The following is a 16,806-nucleotide window of genomic DNA, read 5'->3' as shown; positions in this document are numbered from 1 at the left end:
AATTTCTGCTCTTTTAAGCCAAAAAAGAAAGAAAGAATGGCTGATACCTTCCCAATCTGGGGAGAGAAGATTTGGACATACAAGTTCATGAAGCTAATAGGTCAACACCAAATATCAACCCAAAATGATCTTCTCAAAGACACACTATTAAAAAACTGTGTAAAATCAAAGACAAAGAGAGAATTTTTAAAACTGTCAAGAGAAAAACAAACCCTCACATAATAAAGGAATCCCCAATAAGGCTATCAGTGGATACTCAGTGGAACCCTTGCAAGCGAGGAGAGAGTGGGATGAAAAATTCAAAGCGCAGAAAGAGAAACACTGCCAAAGAAGTTTATCCAGCAAAGCTATCTTTCAGAAACGAAGAAGAGATGTTTGTTCTCAAACAAAAGCTGAGGGAGCTATTCTACACTAGACCTGCCTCATAAAAAACGCTGATAGGATTTCTTCAAGCTGAAAGGAAATGACGGTAATTACTAACATGAGAACATATGAAAATATAAAACATTCTGGTAAAGGTATGTATATAGACAAATTCAGAATACTGTAATACAGTGTTGTGTTAATCACTTTAGTATAAAGGTTAAAGGACAAAATTATTAAAAATGACAATAATAATAATTTGTAAAAATGTACAATATACAAAGAGGTAAATTTTGACATCAAAAACATAAACTGCGGGGTGGGGGAGTAAAAGGGTAGCATTTTGGTATGCAATTGAAGTTAAGTTGTCATCAACTTAAAATAAACTGTTACATCTATATTTTATGTAAGGTTCATGGTAACCACATAGCAAAAACCTACAATACATACATAACAGTTAAAGAGAAAAGAATCAAAGCTTACATTACAGAAAATCATCAATTCACAAAGAAAGCAAGAGAGGAAGAAAGAACAATGGAACTACAAAACAGTCAGAAAAATATTAATAAGATGGCATTAGTAAGCCCTTACCCATCAACAGTTATTTTAAATATAAATGGATTAAATTCTCCAGTCAAAAGGCAGAGGAGCTGGATTTTTTTTAAAAAAAGATCCAAGTAAATGTTCCCTACAGAAAACTCACTTCAGATTCAAAGACACATACAGACTGAAAGTGAAGGGGAAAAAAAATATTTCCTGAAAATGCAAACAACATGAGACCATGGATAGCTATACTTACATCAGACAAACGACTTTACTTAATTTTTTTAACATTTTTATTGGAGTATAATTGCTTTATAATGATGTGGTAGTTTCTGCTGTATAACAAAGTGAATCAGCTATACATATACATACATCCCCATATCTCCTCCCTCTTGCATCTCCCTCCCACCCTCCCTATCCCACCCCTCTAGATGGACACAAAGCACCGAGCTGATCTCTCTGTGCTATGTGCCTTCTTCCCACTAGCTATCTATTTTACATTTGGTAGTGTATATATGTCCACGACACTCTCTCACTTCTTCCCAGCTTACCCTTCCCCCTCCCCGTGTCCTCAAGTCCATTCTCTATGTCTGCATCTTTGACAAAGAGACTTTAACTCAAACACTGTAACAAGAGACAAAGAAGATCATTACATAATGATAAAGGGGTTGATTCACCAAGAGAATATAACAATCGTAAATTCATATGCACCCAACATTGGAGCACCCAAATATATTAACAGTGAAGAAGGCAGAAATAGACAACAATACAATAATAGTAGAAGACTTTACTATCCCACTTTTAACAATGAACAGACCATATAGACAGAAAATCAATAAGGAAACACTGGACTCAAACTATACTTTAGGCCAAATGGACCTAACAGACATATGCAGAATATTCCATCCAAGAGCAGTGGAATACATATTCTTCTCCAGTGCACATGGAACATTCTCCAGGATAGATCATATGCTAGCTCACAAGACAATTCTCAGCAAGTTTAAGAAGACTGAATTGATACCAAACAACTTTTCAAACCATGATGGTATGAAACTAGAAATCAATTAACAGGAGAAAAACTGAAAAACTCAGAAATATGTGGAAATTAAACAGCACACTCTTCAACAACCAGTGGGTCAAAGAAGAAATCAAAACAGAAATAAAATATCTTAAAACAAATGAAAATGGAAACACAACACACTAAAACTTATGGGAAGCAGCAAAAGCAGTTCTAACAGAAGTTTGTAACAATATATGACTACGTTAAGAAAAAATAAATACCTCAAATAAACAACCTAACTTCACACATCAAAAAATTTAAAGAAAAGAACAAACTACATCAAAAGTTAACAGAGGAAAGGAAACAACAAAAATCAGAGCAGAATCAAATGAAATAGAGACCAGAAAAACAATAGAAAAAAATTGAACAGCACATTAAAAGGATCATACACCATGATCAAGTGGAATTTATCCCTGTGCTGCAAGGATGGTTCAACATATGCAAATCAATAAATGTGATACACCACACTAATAAAATGAAAGATAAAAATAATATAATCATCGCAATAGATGGGGAAAGAGCATTTGATGAAACAAAATATCCTTTCATGATAAAAAAAAAAAACTCTTCACAAATTGAGAATAGAATACAGGTCATATTCAACAATCCTACAGCTAAAATCACACTCAAGAGTGAAAGGGTGAAAGCTTTTCCTCTAAGATCAGAAACAAGAAAACAAGACAAGGGTACCCAGAGTGGCACCACACATATTCAACATGATACCAGAAGTCCCAACCAGAGAAGTCAGGCAAAAATAAGAAATAAAAGGCATGCAAATCAGAAAGAAAGGAGTAAAACTGTTCGCAGATTTATGATCTCATAGATAGAAAATCCTGAAGACTCCATCAAAAACTGTTAGCACTAATTTTTAAAATTCAGTAAAGTTCCAGGATACAAAAATCAACATCCAGATATCAATTGCATTTCTATACACTAGCAACCAAATATCTGAAAAAGAAATAAAGAAAACAATCTTATTTATAATAGCATCCAAAATAATTAAATACTTAGGAACAAATTTAACCAAGGAGGCAAAAGATCTGTACACTGCAAACTATATGACTTTGATGAAGGAATTTGACAGACACAAATAAATGGAAAGATACCCCATGTTCATGGATCAGAAGAATTAACATTGTTAAAATATCCACATTACCCAAGGCCATCTACAGATTCAATGTCATTCCTATCAAAATTCCAATGGCATTTTTCACAGAAATAGAAAAAACAATCCTAAAATTCGAATGGAACCACAAAGACCACGAAAAACCAAAGCAATCTTGACAAAGAATAAACAAAGCTGGAGTTACCACACTTCCTGTTTTCAAACCTTATTACAAAGTTATAGTAATCAAAAGAGTATGGCATAAAAACAGACACATAAAACAATGGAACAGAGTAGACAGTCCGGAAATAAACCCACACATATACAGTCAATTATTATTTGACAAGGGAGCCAAGCATACTCACTGGGGAAAGGATAGTCTCTTCAAATAATGGTGTTAGGAAAACTGGATATCACATGTAGAAGATGAAGCTGGACTCTTAACTTACACCACTCACAAAAATTAACTCAAAATAGATTAAAGACATAAACATAAGACCTGAAACTGTAAAACTCCTAGAAGAGAACATAGGGTAGAAGCTCCTTGACATTTGTCTCAGTGATTTTTTGGATATGACATCAAAAGCACAAACAACAAAAACAAAAATTAAAAAATGGGACTACATCAAACTAAAAACCTTCTGTACAGCAAAGAAACAATTCACAAAATGAAAAGGCAACATATGGAATGAGAGTAATATTTGTAAACAAACTAATAAGGGGTTAATATCCAAAATACATAAGAAATTCATTTAACTCAACAGCAAAAAACCAAGCAATTCAATTAAAAAATGGACAGAAGATCTAAATAGACAGTTTTCCGAAGAACACATATAAATGACCAACAGGTGTATGAAAAGATGCTCAACATCAATAATCATTAATGAAACACAAATCAAAACCACAATAAGCTATCACTTCAAACCTATTAGAATGGCTATCATAAAAAAGACAAAAGATAAAAGTGGAGGAAAAGGAATGCTTGTACACTGTTGGTGGGAATGTAAATTGGTACAGCCATTATGCAAAGTAGTATGCTCAAAAAATTAAAAAGAGAACTACCATATGATCCAGCAATCCCACTTCTGGGTATATAGCCAAAGGAAATGGAATAAAATTACTAATTACTATCTCAAAGAAATATCTGCACTCCCATATTCACTGAAGCATTATTCACAATAGCCAAGATATGGAAACAACCTTAGTGTCCATCAACAGAAGAATGGTTAAAGAAGATGTGACAAATATATCCATATATACAGACATACACACAATGGAATATTATTTAGCCAAGAAAAAGAATGAAATCTTGCCTTTTGAGCAACATGGATTGACCATGAGGGCATTATGCTAAGTGAAATAAATCAGAAAGACAAATACTGTGTGCTATCACTTATACATGGAATGTAAAAAAGCTGAAACTCACAGAAACAGAGTAGGATGGTAGTTGCCAAGGTCTAGGAATTGGGGGAAATGGGGAGATGTTGATCAAATGGTGGAAACTTCCAGTTATAAGATGAATAAGTTCTGGGCATCTAACGTACAGCATGGTGACTACAGTTAACTATACTGTATTATATACTTCAAAGTTGCTAAAAGAGTAGATCTCAAATGGCTTAACCACACACACACAAAGGTAACTGTGTGAAGGAATGGAAAAGTTAACTAACCATACTGTGGTAATCATTTTGCAATTATGTATGTGTAGCAAATCATCACATTGTATACCTTAAACTCACTCAATGTTATATGTTAATTATTTCTCAATGAAGATGGAAAACAAAACAAAACTGCAGTCCACCATCGTTCGCTTAGTTGATCAGACTGGCATCCCAACATAGTCTATTGGAGGAAGCCTCTTCTCACTCACTTTTGGGAGAAGCCTCTGCCTTGTATGTTAACTAGTTATTCTAGTCACTCCTAGGGTCACCAGCCTAAAAAGCAGGTATGTTGATCTCAGACAAAAAGAGACTGATGAGATGAATCTGTCCTGGCTAAGGTGCCAACTAGTGAATTATAGCCTTTTCAGACCTATACTATAGCACCTTTAAGTTACAGAAGGAGCTGAGAAGGACCTTAAGGACTACTCCTTCAAGATCCTATAACAATTTAAGTTGGAATACAGCATATGGTAGACACAGCACAAAGTGGCAGCAGCCAAAGTGCAAATGCACCAAGAACTAACAGTGCCTTCTTAGGCAGAACTTGCTGTGTGGTAAAATCAGTTAGAAAGCCAAGAGCAGCCCAGAGGTGGCCCCTCCATTGAACACTTGAGTCATTCTGCTCACTGTGCCAACTGTTCTAAAATTATGTCCAGGATTTAATTTACGGAGGTGACCAAGTGATGATACAGAGAGGCCAATGCCTCTGAAACTCATTAGTTACATTTCCTGAAAGAAGGGGACATGCAACACCACACAGGGCTAGTGGGTAAGTACCAGGTTTGGTCAGGAGGCAGAAGCAGGAACAAGGAGAAAGCCTATGCCAGAGCGTTTATTGGAATTTTGACAGAAAATGTAAGGGAGGGCAGAGTAAACAATTTAGGATTGCTTAGTTTGAATAATTCTGGTGGGTTTTAGGCTATAGGTGTGGTCCTTAGTTGCCTGGTACCTGGCCCTGGGACATTTTAGGTCAGGGGAAATATTGGCTTAGTGTGTAAGTTAGATAAATGGGGTAATTGGGGCTCTAGACTCCAGACTGGTTGGTTGATTTGCATATGAAAGACAAGCTCCCAGAGAGCCCTTTGCTAGCCCAGTGTTGGGCAGTCTGTCCCTGGCCAGACAGCTTTTTAAGATGTCAAAACATCACAAAATACAGAAAATGAAAACTTGATTAATACACTGCTGCTGCTCTCCATGGCCGTTTGTCCACCAGGCTCACTCATCTCAAGACCCATATGCCAGGACCACACAAATGCTGAAGGAGTGTGAATCTGACTAGGTACAGACACCCTGAACCCATCTGCACGAAGAGGGGCCAGAAATCATCAACATTTATGGGGATTCTTTGGCCCTAGAGAATGGACCAACTCTAAAAATAGAGTTACCATGTGATCTTGCAATCCCACTCCTGGGCATATATCCAGAGAAAAGTCTAATTTGAAAAGATACATGCACTCCAATGTTCATAGTAGCACTATTAACAATACCAAGACATGGAAACAATGTAAGTGTCCATCAACAGATGAATGGATAAAGAAGATGTGCTATTTATATGCAATGGAATATTACTCAGTCATAAAAAGAGAATGAAATAATGCCATTTGCAGCAACATGGATGGACCGAGAGATTATCATACTAAGTGAAGTAAGTCAAACAGAGAAAGATAAATATCATTTGATATCACTTATATGTGGAATCTAAAAAAAAAGATACAAATGAACTTATTTATGAAACAGAAATAGATCCACAGACATAGAAAACAAACTTATGGAACCAAAAGGGAAAGGAGGGGAGGGATAAATTAGGAGTTCAGAATTAACATATACACACTACCATATATATAATAGATAAATCAACAAGGACCTACCATATAGCACAGGGAACTATACTCAATATTTTGTAATAACCTGTAAGGGAAAAGAATCTGAAAAGAATCACTTTGCTGTGCACCTGAAACTAACACAACATTGTAAATCAACTATACTTCAATAAAAAAAATATAATGTTTCCTCTGGAATTTTCCTGAAGGTCAATGACCAGTGGGTATCTTTACTGTGCATTGGCAGGAGGTTATCTTAACCCATGAACTGATTATTTTGCTATCGATGAATAGAAAATTTAGTCCATACATAACAATTTTTTAAAAAGAGACAATTTATTTTTAAAATATTTATTTATTTGTTTGTTTGTTTGTTTGTTTGTTTGGCTGTGCCAGGTCTTAGTTGCTGCGTGCAGGATCTTCGTTGCGACATGCAGGATCTTTAGTTGTGGCATACGGGAATCTTTTAGTTTCGGCATGTGGGATCTAGTTCCTTGACCAGAGATCGAACCTGGGCCCCCTGCATTGGGAGCGTAGAGTCTTAACCACTGGACCACCAGGGAAGTTCCGAGACAATTTATTTAAGAAACTGACAATTCGTCCTTATCGTTTTGAGTGCAATTTGAATCCATCCTCACTTCTAAATTCCACTGCCACTTACTTATTGTGAGTCACTTCACCAACCAGAACAATTACTGCGATCCCCAATTCCACTCTTTCAATCTTGCAGTAGTGCCTCTGCTCAGCTTCTAAAACTGCCATTTTCTTGTTTAAAACCTTGCCTGGGAAACTGTCCAGCTACAGATTGTAATGGTGACCACCTGAATCTGAATCTCTTCAACCTTCCAAACCAGAAGATCAACAATGACAAGTAAAACGACACAAATAAAGAACACTAATAAAATTACTATTGGCCATGCTTTAGATATACTAGGGTACAGAGAATACCACGAACTTCTAGTTATTTACAAGTAGAGAAATGAAAAACAAATTTCAACAGGCTGTCATTGAGACAGACCTGGGACCTGGGACCTTTTGCTGCAGTGCTGCAATGCTTGCACCTGGACAAACCTCTCCTCAAGCAGAAAAATACAAAGAAACTATAAGGGACTAAAAATAACTACATGCATGCGCAGTTGGGACAAATTACAGACAAAAGATACAAAAAGAACAAAAAACCTCCCTACTGTCACTTCTGAAGACCTAGGAGCAAAAAAACAGGGTGTCCGGAGCAAAAGCAGGGTACTGAGCACGCCCCCTGCACTCAACACCACCAGAGGGGTGGACAAAACACTTAAGCCACCCCTCTGGCCCGACCCCTGGACACCCCCTACGCTCACCCCATATAAAGAACCAGCTCACTTCCCCCCCACCAAGGGAGCAAGTGAGCAAGGGAAACTGTAACTTGTTCTGGCTCCCCACTGCTGCAGCAGGGGCCCCAATAAAGCCTTGCCTGAATTTCTTGTCTGGCCTCTAGTCAATTTCTATTTATTGAGGAAGGCCAAGAACCCTGGTCGGTATCATCATGGCTGGTAAAAGTCTACAGGCATGAAGAATGAGGGAAGGCAAACTTAAGAGATTCTGTGAAAAAGAAGAGTGGAACAGAAGATGCAGATAAAGATAGACAAAATCACTTCCAGAAAGTGAAATTACAAGAGTAAGTGTCAAAATGTTAAACACAAGTTGAAGAATTGTCAATTTCTGGCATCAGCTATAAGAATTGGGCTTGAAAGTAAGCAGAACTGTAGGTATTAGCCTTTGGGAAGCATTGCTTCTGGGGGGAGAATCTGCCAAATGGAGAAGTGGTGGCAGTGAAAAGAAAGAAGGAAGAAAAAGGAAGAAGTAAAAGTTAAGGATCCTACAGAAACCAAAGACAAACATGTCACACCACCTCTCCTCTCTTTCTGCCACCATCCCAACCATTACCAACATAATCAAAAATTTTAAATGCATTTTAAAATACTGGTAAAAGAGGGCACTCTTACGCCAGGAAAATTATCAACAAAAGGCCTAGGATTGAAAAAAAATTAACTCAATTCAACATAAAGTACTACAAAAAGTAAATAGAAAATTCAAATTAAAATATTTCCTGTGACAGATATTCTTTCCAAAAATTAGTAAGGGAGCAGAAGAATACTGTAACAAACTTCTAAATTGAATTAAATATTCATAAACAAGCAATTAGTTTTAAAACAATAAGTTTTTTAACATTGAATGCATGCATTGAATCAGCAATTTTAAAAACTAATGACAAAAAAGGACAAAACACACAAAAAATTCAATGAAAGTCAATCAAGTTCATAAAAGGAATTGAAGAAAAAGACAAAGTCCACCAGGGAAGGAAGAACAAATTAGAGGGTGCCCAAGAGAGTACAGATTGGAATAAAATTTTAATAAGGGACTTTGAGGAAAGGCAGGAAGACAACCAAGAGAGTACATCTGAGATTTTTTTAAAAGAGTAAAAATGTTTAAGGAGAAAGTGGATGAAATGCCAGGCAGGCAAGAAAAAAAAATCTGATCTTTATATAATTAGAGTTACTGGAAATGAAAAAGAAACACAACAGAAATAAATATTGATATTTAAATCCGTAAGGCAAGAAAACTATCTGCAAATAAAAGATAACTTAAATTTACATGTTGAGAGGACCTACCTTGTACCCGGGAAAATGATTCAAAAACAAATCACTTTGAGAAATATGTTAGTAAAACGACTCTAAGGAAAAAAATCATCAGGTCCTCTAAACAAAATAATCAAATTACCTATAATGAGAAGAATATTAGTCTAGCACCAGCCTCTCAAGAGCAACATACAATGCAAAGCAACAGTGGAACAGCATTTTCAAAATATTCCATAGAACAAAAGTTACCCAAGGTTTTTATATTCAGCCAAGCTGCCTTTAACGTATCAAGTCTATAAGTAAACAGTTTCGACTGTGCAAGAACCCAGGGACTATTGTGCAGGTGAGTCATTCATGAGGAATCTACTATAGGATGAACTCATGTAAACAGCACACACTGAGGAAACCTTGGTAAATGATTGCTGGTGATTATTTAATATATTTAATTGTAAATCAAATACTAACACAAGAGTAGGGTAATGGGTGAGAGAATAGTGTTTAATTGTTACATATTCTGAGTATGTGGAAAGAATTCCATTAAAAATGGGAGGAGAAGAGAGGGAGAAGAGTGAAATTTGAAAAAGGTAACTGACTGTTGTATATATGAGTGTCAGTGAGTACCATTTAAAACTGACAGACTAGATAGCAAAAGATTTTTTAAGAAAAAGGAAAATTAAGGGCACTGTAACAGGTATACATATAAAGAGTACTTAGAACAAAACAGAATCTAAAAATCAAATAAAATAATAAAAGAAAATTTTGTTATATTTATTGTAAATAAAACATATCAATTATAGCATAAAATAATATGTCAGAATTGAAACAAAATGTACTTGTAACATTAAAAGTACATGGGCAAGGAAAAAAAAAAGAATGCACCAACTTGATCGACCAGGGTCAAGGCACAAATACCAAGGCCCACAGCCCCTGAATGCCCCACTCAAAATTCTCATAGAGTGTGCCATACACGTACACACTGATGCCTGAATATTCTTACTTCACACACACACACTCACACACACACACACACACTCACACACACACACACACACACCAGTGATAAATGCTGATGAATGCTTAATAAAATGCTTTCCAAGGGTAGGTAGGAAAGCTTTGATTTACGGAGCTTCACAACTTACCTGGTGTAACTATTCTCAGCATGACTAATTTCAACCTGACGTCACAGAGCTGGGAAGAGATATGCACCATTGACTATACCAAGCTAGTACGAGCCAGTTCCAGTGCACCCCATCCCCTTTCATGTGAATATGTGCACACAGTCTGACTGCACCCTGAGTAACACCCTGAACTCTCACCCCAAATATACAAACAAAACCACACTACATATCTCCAGAACATATCTCAGAACATACAATCTTTCATATACACTAAACACACCCATACAACTGCTACCTGAAACCTGAATGTACATACAAAACATCTCTCACTACCTGATTTTTACACAAAACCGCTCACCTTGAATGTGCTCAAATACCAACATATGCAACCAACACACTACCTGTATATTCACAACAAATAACCTGTAGACACATAGGCTCTCAAAAAACACCAAGTATACAGTTGTTTCATGAACCACCAAAAAATTACCCACACGCAATCCCACAGTCCCAAAATACATATACTCCACAATTCCTGAACACACAACCTACACAGCCTCTCTGTTTCCAAATACATACACTGAACCTCTCCCGTATCTCAGAATACACACCCCGTAAGCCCCATGAACCTAAAGACACACACACAGGCACAAAACAACCAAACATACCAAATATATAGAGGACCATCCCACGAACATTGAAAATACACATATAAGCAACTCCACCAAGTTCTTCAACCAGTACATTCCAGAAGTGACACAAAGAGGATCCCTGAATACTTTAATACACACACAAAGCCCTTATGCACACTCTCATAAACTAACCATGAACATACACCCCTCATGCTCAGATACATACAAGACACAAAAACACCAACAATCCCTCAACTGTAGCTACTATACACTCATGACCCCCACACACTCATGGACACACACACCAGCAAATATTCCCAATCTCTAAATATATATATCCCCCCAAACACTATACATCATCCTTACATTTCCAGAATCCAACATTACCACCACAATCCCCAAACATTTCCAAACACAAAAATCCCAGCATTCCGGAAAACCACTGTGACCATTTCTGACAACCTCAAACCCTATGAATTCACCCATGCCCTGATGGATATACACACAAACCAGTCCACACTCCTAAGACACATGGACACATCTCCAGCATATCATATATAAATACACATAAAACCCCTTCCAAGTCCCAAATTACACATCTTAAACCTCCATACCCCTAAATACTTACTTAGAACCATATCATATACTTCCAGTACAAATAAATTCTCCCATTCTCCTGTATACACATAACTCCATTACTGTATCAACACAAAAATACTCACTTCCAGATACAAATAACCCCCAATGAAAAATGTAAACACATACTCTAGAAAATATTCATCTAATCTGCTACGCTCCTTGAATACACACACAAACTCAACATACATGTTTCTCACCACAAGCCCCAAATATACCCCCAATTACTCAGCATACTACAAATATGGAAATATACCAACCTATAACCAAAAATAAACATAAGGCTTCACACTATCTGCATATACATAATCCCACACTCCCAAATACTCACACTGAAATAACACCACCTGCTTCCAGAATACAGATTCATATAAACCCCACACCACACAACACATTCATATGCACATATACATTATACCACCAGTCCCATAAAATAGTCATACACCTGCCCTCACACACCCCAAAACACACAATTCCTGAAAACCACCAAAAGAAACGCACATAATACAGCATGCCCTGAATATACAAATGATCCCTCTACATTTCAAAAATAGGCAAAACACATGACCCTACACCAAAAATAATAAACACAAGTACTTTTTCCAACTTTTCCACTATGTACATGCAGCTAACCCTTCAAAACCACCATCAGACACGCATTTCTAACATGCTGGGAGAAAACACACAAATAAACGCACATTCCCAAAGTCTTACACTACAAATACATAACCCAAACAACTTGACTACATCTGAATTACATCTCAAACCCTCTACATAAACTCAAATACATCCACTCTCACAACAACACACTCATGTCTTCCACTTAACCCCAAATATCCACACAGACATCACCAACCCACAAATACAAATACACTACTCAGATTCTCACCAACTCCATAAATACACAAATAAACCTCACGCCAGGAACTCATGGAAACACATTCCCAATAGACTCCCAAATAATGATATACATAAAACCACCCACTGCCCATGAGGTCCTACAATCCCTGGAAGATCTACAAATACGCATATACAACATGACACTTCCAGATACACATAAACACCCACAACTCCCCAATTGCCAAAAACAAGGATGTAACTTCTTAATATCCTTAAATACAGACACTGAACTCCAACAAGCCACAAACGCACATATATGTAATTCACACTACAAACACACCCACACAGTACTTTCACAACCCCAGAATACAAACATAAACTACCTTAAGCCCCATACGCACCTGCAGTGGTGTGTTATCAAGCAAAGCCTTAATAACCTGAATCAGCACTCCCTAAAGAAGTGTGGAGATATATACCATTTAATTAATTTTAAAGATATAATGGATGTGTGCACATAATTTACAAATAACTTAAAATGTACACTATTCTTCACTGTAAATTCTATATACCGAATTGATTCTTACCTAATGCTTTCGTTGATTTTTGCTGAACTCTTGCATCACCAGCCAAACTATGCTTGCAATTCCGGCATGATTTGAGAGTATCAAGACTACGAATAAATGCTTATTGTTAGATTCAGCAAATTTACTCCTCTCATTGACAAAAGAGTACAGTTTGAACATAAGTGTTGATTGATATTTTTATGTTAAAAAGTTACTAGTGAAGCTGTGAGGATGTTCGCTAGATCTTCACTCATATTCCAGTGACCTGAGCTACACCTTTGGAACCAGATGAGGGTTTTCAACTCCCAAGACCTCCCTCTAGCTTTTGTACTCTTCAGAACGCGCAGACTAGAACGGCACCTGTTTAATAGCTCGCACACACTATTTACCCCCCACTGTAGGCCCCGCAATCACTGAACCCTTCTTGCAGCCGGCTCCCCAGTGGTGCCAATAACCTTGGGGTAAACCCCTCAAGGGAATCAAGCTCTATGGGGGCGTGAATCCACATTGTGGGGAGTCTCCTTACACGGACAAGGGCACAAATAACCCACAGGGTGAACAACAGCGCAGAGCCGTGACACCTGAGGGGTGAAAAGTCCCCGTACCCCTTACCTCAGGGTTCCTATAATTGACTCGAGGCCGCCATGACAGACCCCGCCCCCGCCGGACGGCCGTTGGGGCCCCACCCTCTGCGCTCGCGCATGCGCTCCTGTCTTTCGGAGCCGACTGCCCCAACAGACGCCGGGAGCCGTTGGAGGACGGCGGTCCGCGTGCCCGAGAGCCCCGCCCCAGTGGGCGTGCGCGGGCGTGCAGGCGCGGGGCGCGCGGGGATCTGTTCCAGGAGGTCTCTGCAGGAGACGAGAGAAATGCAGGGTCGGGCACGCTGCGGAGCATCTCTGGTGACGCTCCTCGCCGGGAACCTTCGTGACGGTCTCTTCTTAAAACCAGCTCTTGTGAGATGTGCACTCGTGATTTTTATATTGCACACGTGAAACCCATGCACTTAGCTACAAAGAGTTCTGGAGAGCTCCGCTCTAAGCACAGTAGCCTCAAATTGGGGCAAGTGCTTTCATGCCCTTTGGACTGCAGTTCCTTGGTTCTTGTTTATGCCTTTCAAAAAACAGTAGGTCCTTTTTCCTAGCAAGCCTGAAGTTTCCGTTAAAGAACAATTCTAGCAAAGAATTCAGACCTGGGAAACATTCTTTTAAGATACTGTCTCCTGACTCCGTTCCTAGAGTTTTTCCAAACGCATTTACTCTACTAGAATATTTTTTCTCAGTGTATTTAATACATGGAGGTTTTTCAGTAAATGTTGATTCACAGGTGTTTCCTTTGTACGGTTTTGACTTTTTTTTAAATAACTTTAAGAAAGACTTGACAATCTGGGCCAATTTCAACACAGCAGGTAGTATGGGAACTATTTTACTTTCCCTCCCTCCTTTTTTGTAATATCTTGCAGAATTTCAGTTGGCAATAAAAACAACAACAACAACAACAAAAATAGTAGCGGGATCAACTTACTGACCTGACTTTGTAATACTTCCCAAAGAAACTTCAATCATCAGATCCTCTTTCTGGTCAATTGCAAGATTAGAGCATTTCTCACGCAACAGGATGCCTCTGAAGACCCCTCACATCTAACAGCACTAAGCGCCTCCAAGTGCACAGACTTGAAAACTCCACAAGACACAAACATGGTATCTCTTCGTTTCTTTAACGTTTCGTGATTGAGTGGAAGATGAACTGTCTTCTGAGGCTTGTGATGCATGTCCAGAGTTGTTTTTTCTCAGTAGTCAATGCCTGCCCCCAGCCTCTGTGCAGGAATAGTCAGAGATCATGATCCAAAGGACTTTTAGATACTCCCTTCTGTGACTGGTCTTCCCAAATTACATTTGGGCTAATTTGATTATCTGTGTCTCTGGGGTGTAGGATTTTGAAGTGGTGCAAAAGTGATTGCAGAATTGGGAATGGCTAATTTTTGCACAATGCAATTTTTGTATCAGTGGCCTTGAGAAGACTCCTTCAAATACTGTATCAGAATTATGAGTGAGAATCTTGTAAATAATTGGTTCAATGACTGAACAAAGGGAGGAAGCAACAAGGAAGCCTGCCTTTCTCGAGTGCCTGGGTACAATATTTTGCCTCACCATCCCTCTAGTGTGAAGTTATTGGTTGACAATCATTTAAGTTTTCCTTCACTATAAAAGCTCCAGTACTGACCGATATTCCCAAATTGTTTATTTTTTTCAGTCCCCAACAGGAGTTTCTTTAGATATAAAGTTCACCATGATATTGCTTGAAATATTCTCACCTTATCTTCTCATCTTCTTCTGAGTCAATTTTTCCTGACAAGGGGCAAGGAACGTCTTAAGCACCAACAGGAGTCTTTTTCACACTGTGGAACAGTCCTTCTAAACCTCTGTTTCCTTCCCCAATACCCCACAATCAGTAGGAGTTATACTGCTGCTACAGCAGCGAGTGAATCTCGTCTCCCAAGAGATTGGGTTGCAATCCTCTGAGGTTTTCAGCCTTCATCTCCCTTGAAAAGTTTCCTAACAGTCCTCTCTTCTCACAACACAAAACACAAATACTCTTTCATATCATTTTGATAGTGTTAAACTGACTGACATGGATTCTCAATATGAAAAAAATAATCAAACAAGTTTTTTAAAAGGAATGCTACCATGATTCCCGTGCAGATGGGACTATATGCAATGATGAGGCCTAGATTCTAAAGAACAAGGGTATGAAATGCAGACAGGAAATTAACAAACTTGTAAGCAGGGCTTGCAGGCTAGGATTTAGATGGAAGTGGGTTTGTCTGAATGGGGATTGGTAACTGGTAGATAAACTCTTGGCATTGTGTCAAGGTGCACATCCATTTCATGGGTAGTGGATTTTTAACACCTAGAAAAACCAGGGCTCTAGGATGTTTAGTCCCTTTAATATAAGGAAAGAGAAAAAGATTTTCTGCCTTCTTGTTCCTTACTTCTGTCCTTACCCCTACTAAGCCAAGATGTTCAGTGCTATATGATGGCTCTTCTAAATCCATTTCATCCAAAGAGCCTGCAGATTTTATGTATGTTTACAATTGTGTTTTCTGTTGGAGCCAAGATGCACACTTGAGTCTCGTCACTCCAAGTTCTCTTTCTCATAAGGATGAGTAACTGATAATAGCTTAGTGTGTTCTAATTTTTTGGTAGTGTTGCCAGATAAAATACAGATTTCGAGTTAAATGTAAATTTCAGATAAACAGGGAAAGTATTTGCAGTAAAAGTATGTCCAAAATATTGCATGGGACACAGTTATACTAAAAACGAAATCATTGTTTATGTGAAATTCAAAAATCAAATTCAGTTAGGCATTTGTTATTTTTCTTTGCTAGATCGAGCCACCCTATTCTTTCAGGTGCTTTGAAATTTAAGAGACTGTAGAAATTCTTGTTCTAGGAATCTAGTGCAGAAACAGAGGAGCCACGATACCCGTACAAAGACAATCATTGGAAATATCCTCAGATATATTGGAACATATATGAATTTTCAACTAGAAAAAAAATGAAGGCATTTTAAAAAATGAAAACAGATTGCCTTCGTTTTTAGTTGCATGACGTATCTCTGGGAAGATTTTAATGAAAGAGATAACACTGGTTTCCTCCGGGAAAGAGGATTGGGTTGACAGGGGAAAGAGGTGGGAGGAGGACTCGCCACTGCATATTCCATTTTGCACAATTTAATTTTGAACCATGAGAAGGTGTTGCTCGCTTAAAATATTATACTAAAATCATTTAAAAGGTAAAAAACTAAATCTTTAACAACCATGGAATACTATGAGAAAGACATTTAGTGAA

The 16,806-nt window shown here is 37.9% G+C and overlaps 1 long non-coding RNA gene across 2 annotated transcripts in view; it reads right to left on the bottom strand.

Moving 5' to 3' along the window:
* LOC133097478 (uncharacterized) overlaps window positions 1-13,637 on the bottom strand; it is a 118,281-nt gene extending 104,644 nt beyond the window's left edge. For both annotated transcript variants that reach the window (XR_009702019.1, XR_009702018.1), the window contains exons 1-2: window positions 13,572-13,637; window positions 12,981-13,066 (exon numbers count right to left, since the gene is read on the bottom strand). This is a non-coding gene — a long non-coding RNA (uncharacterized LOC133097478). The remainder of the gene's footprint in view (window positions 1-12,980; window positions 13,067-13,571) is intronic.
* Between the last annotated feature and the right edge of the window lie 3,169 nt (window positions 13,638-16,806).

The sequence above is a fragment of the Eubalaena glacialis genome, chromosome 9 (assembly GCF_028564815.1).
Source record: "Eubalaena glacialis isolate mEubGla1 chromosome 9, mEubGla1.1.hap2.+ XY, whole genome shotgun sequence".
Taxonomy (NCBI): Eukaryota; Metazoa; Chordata; class Mammalia; order Artiodactyla; family Balaenidae; genus Eubalaena; species Eubalaena glacialis.
Note: the sequence above shows the minus strand (reverse complement) of the source record. Positions and strands in the feature narration are given on the sequence as shown.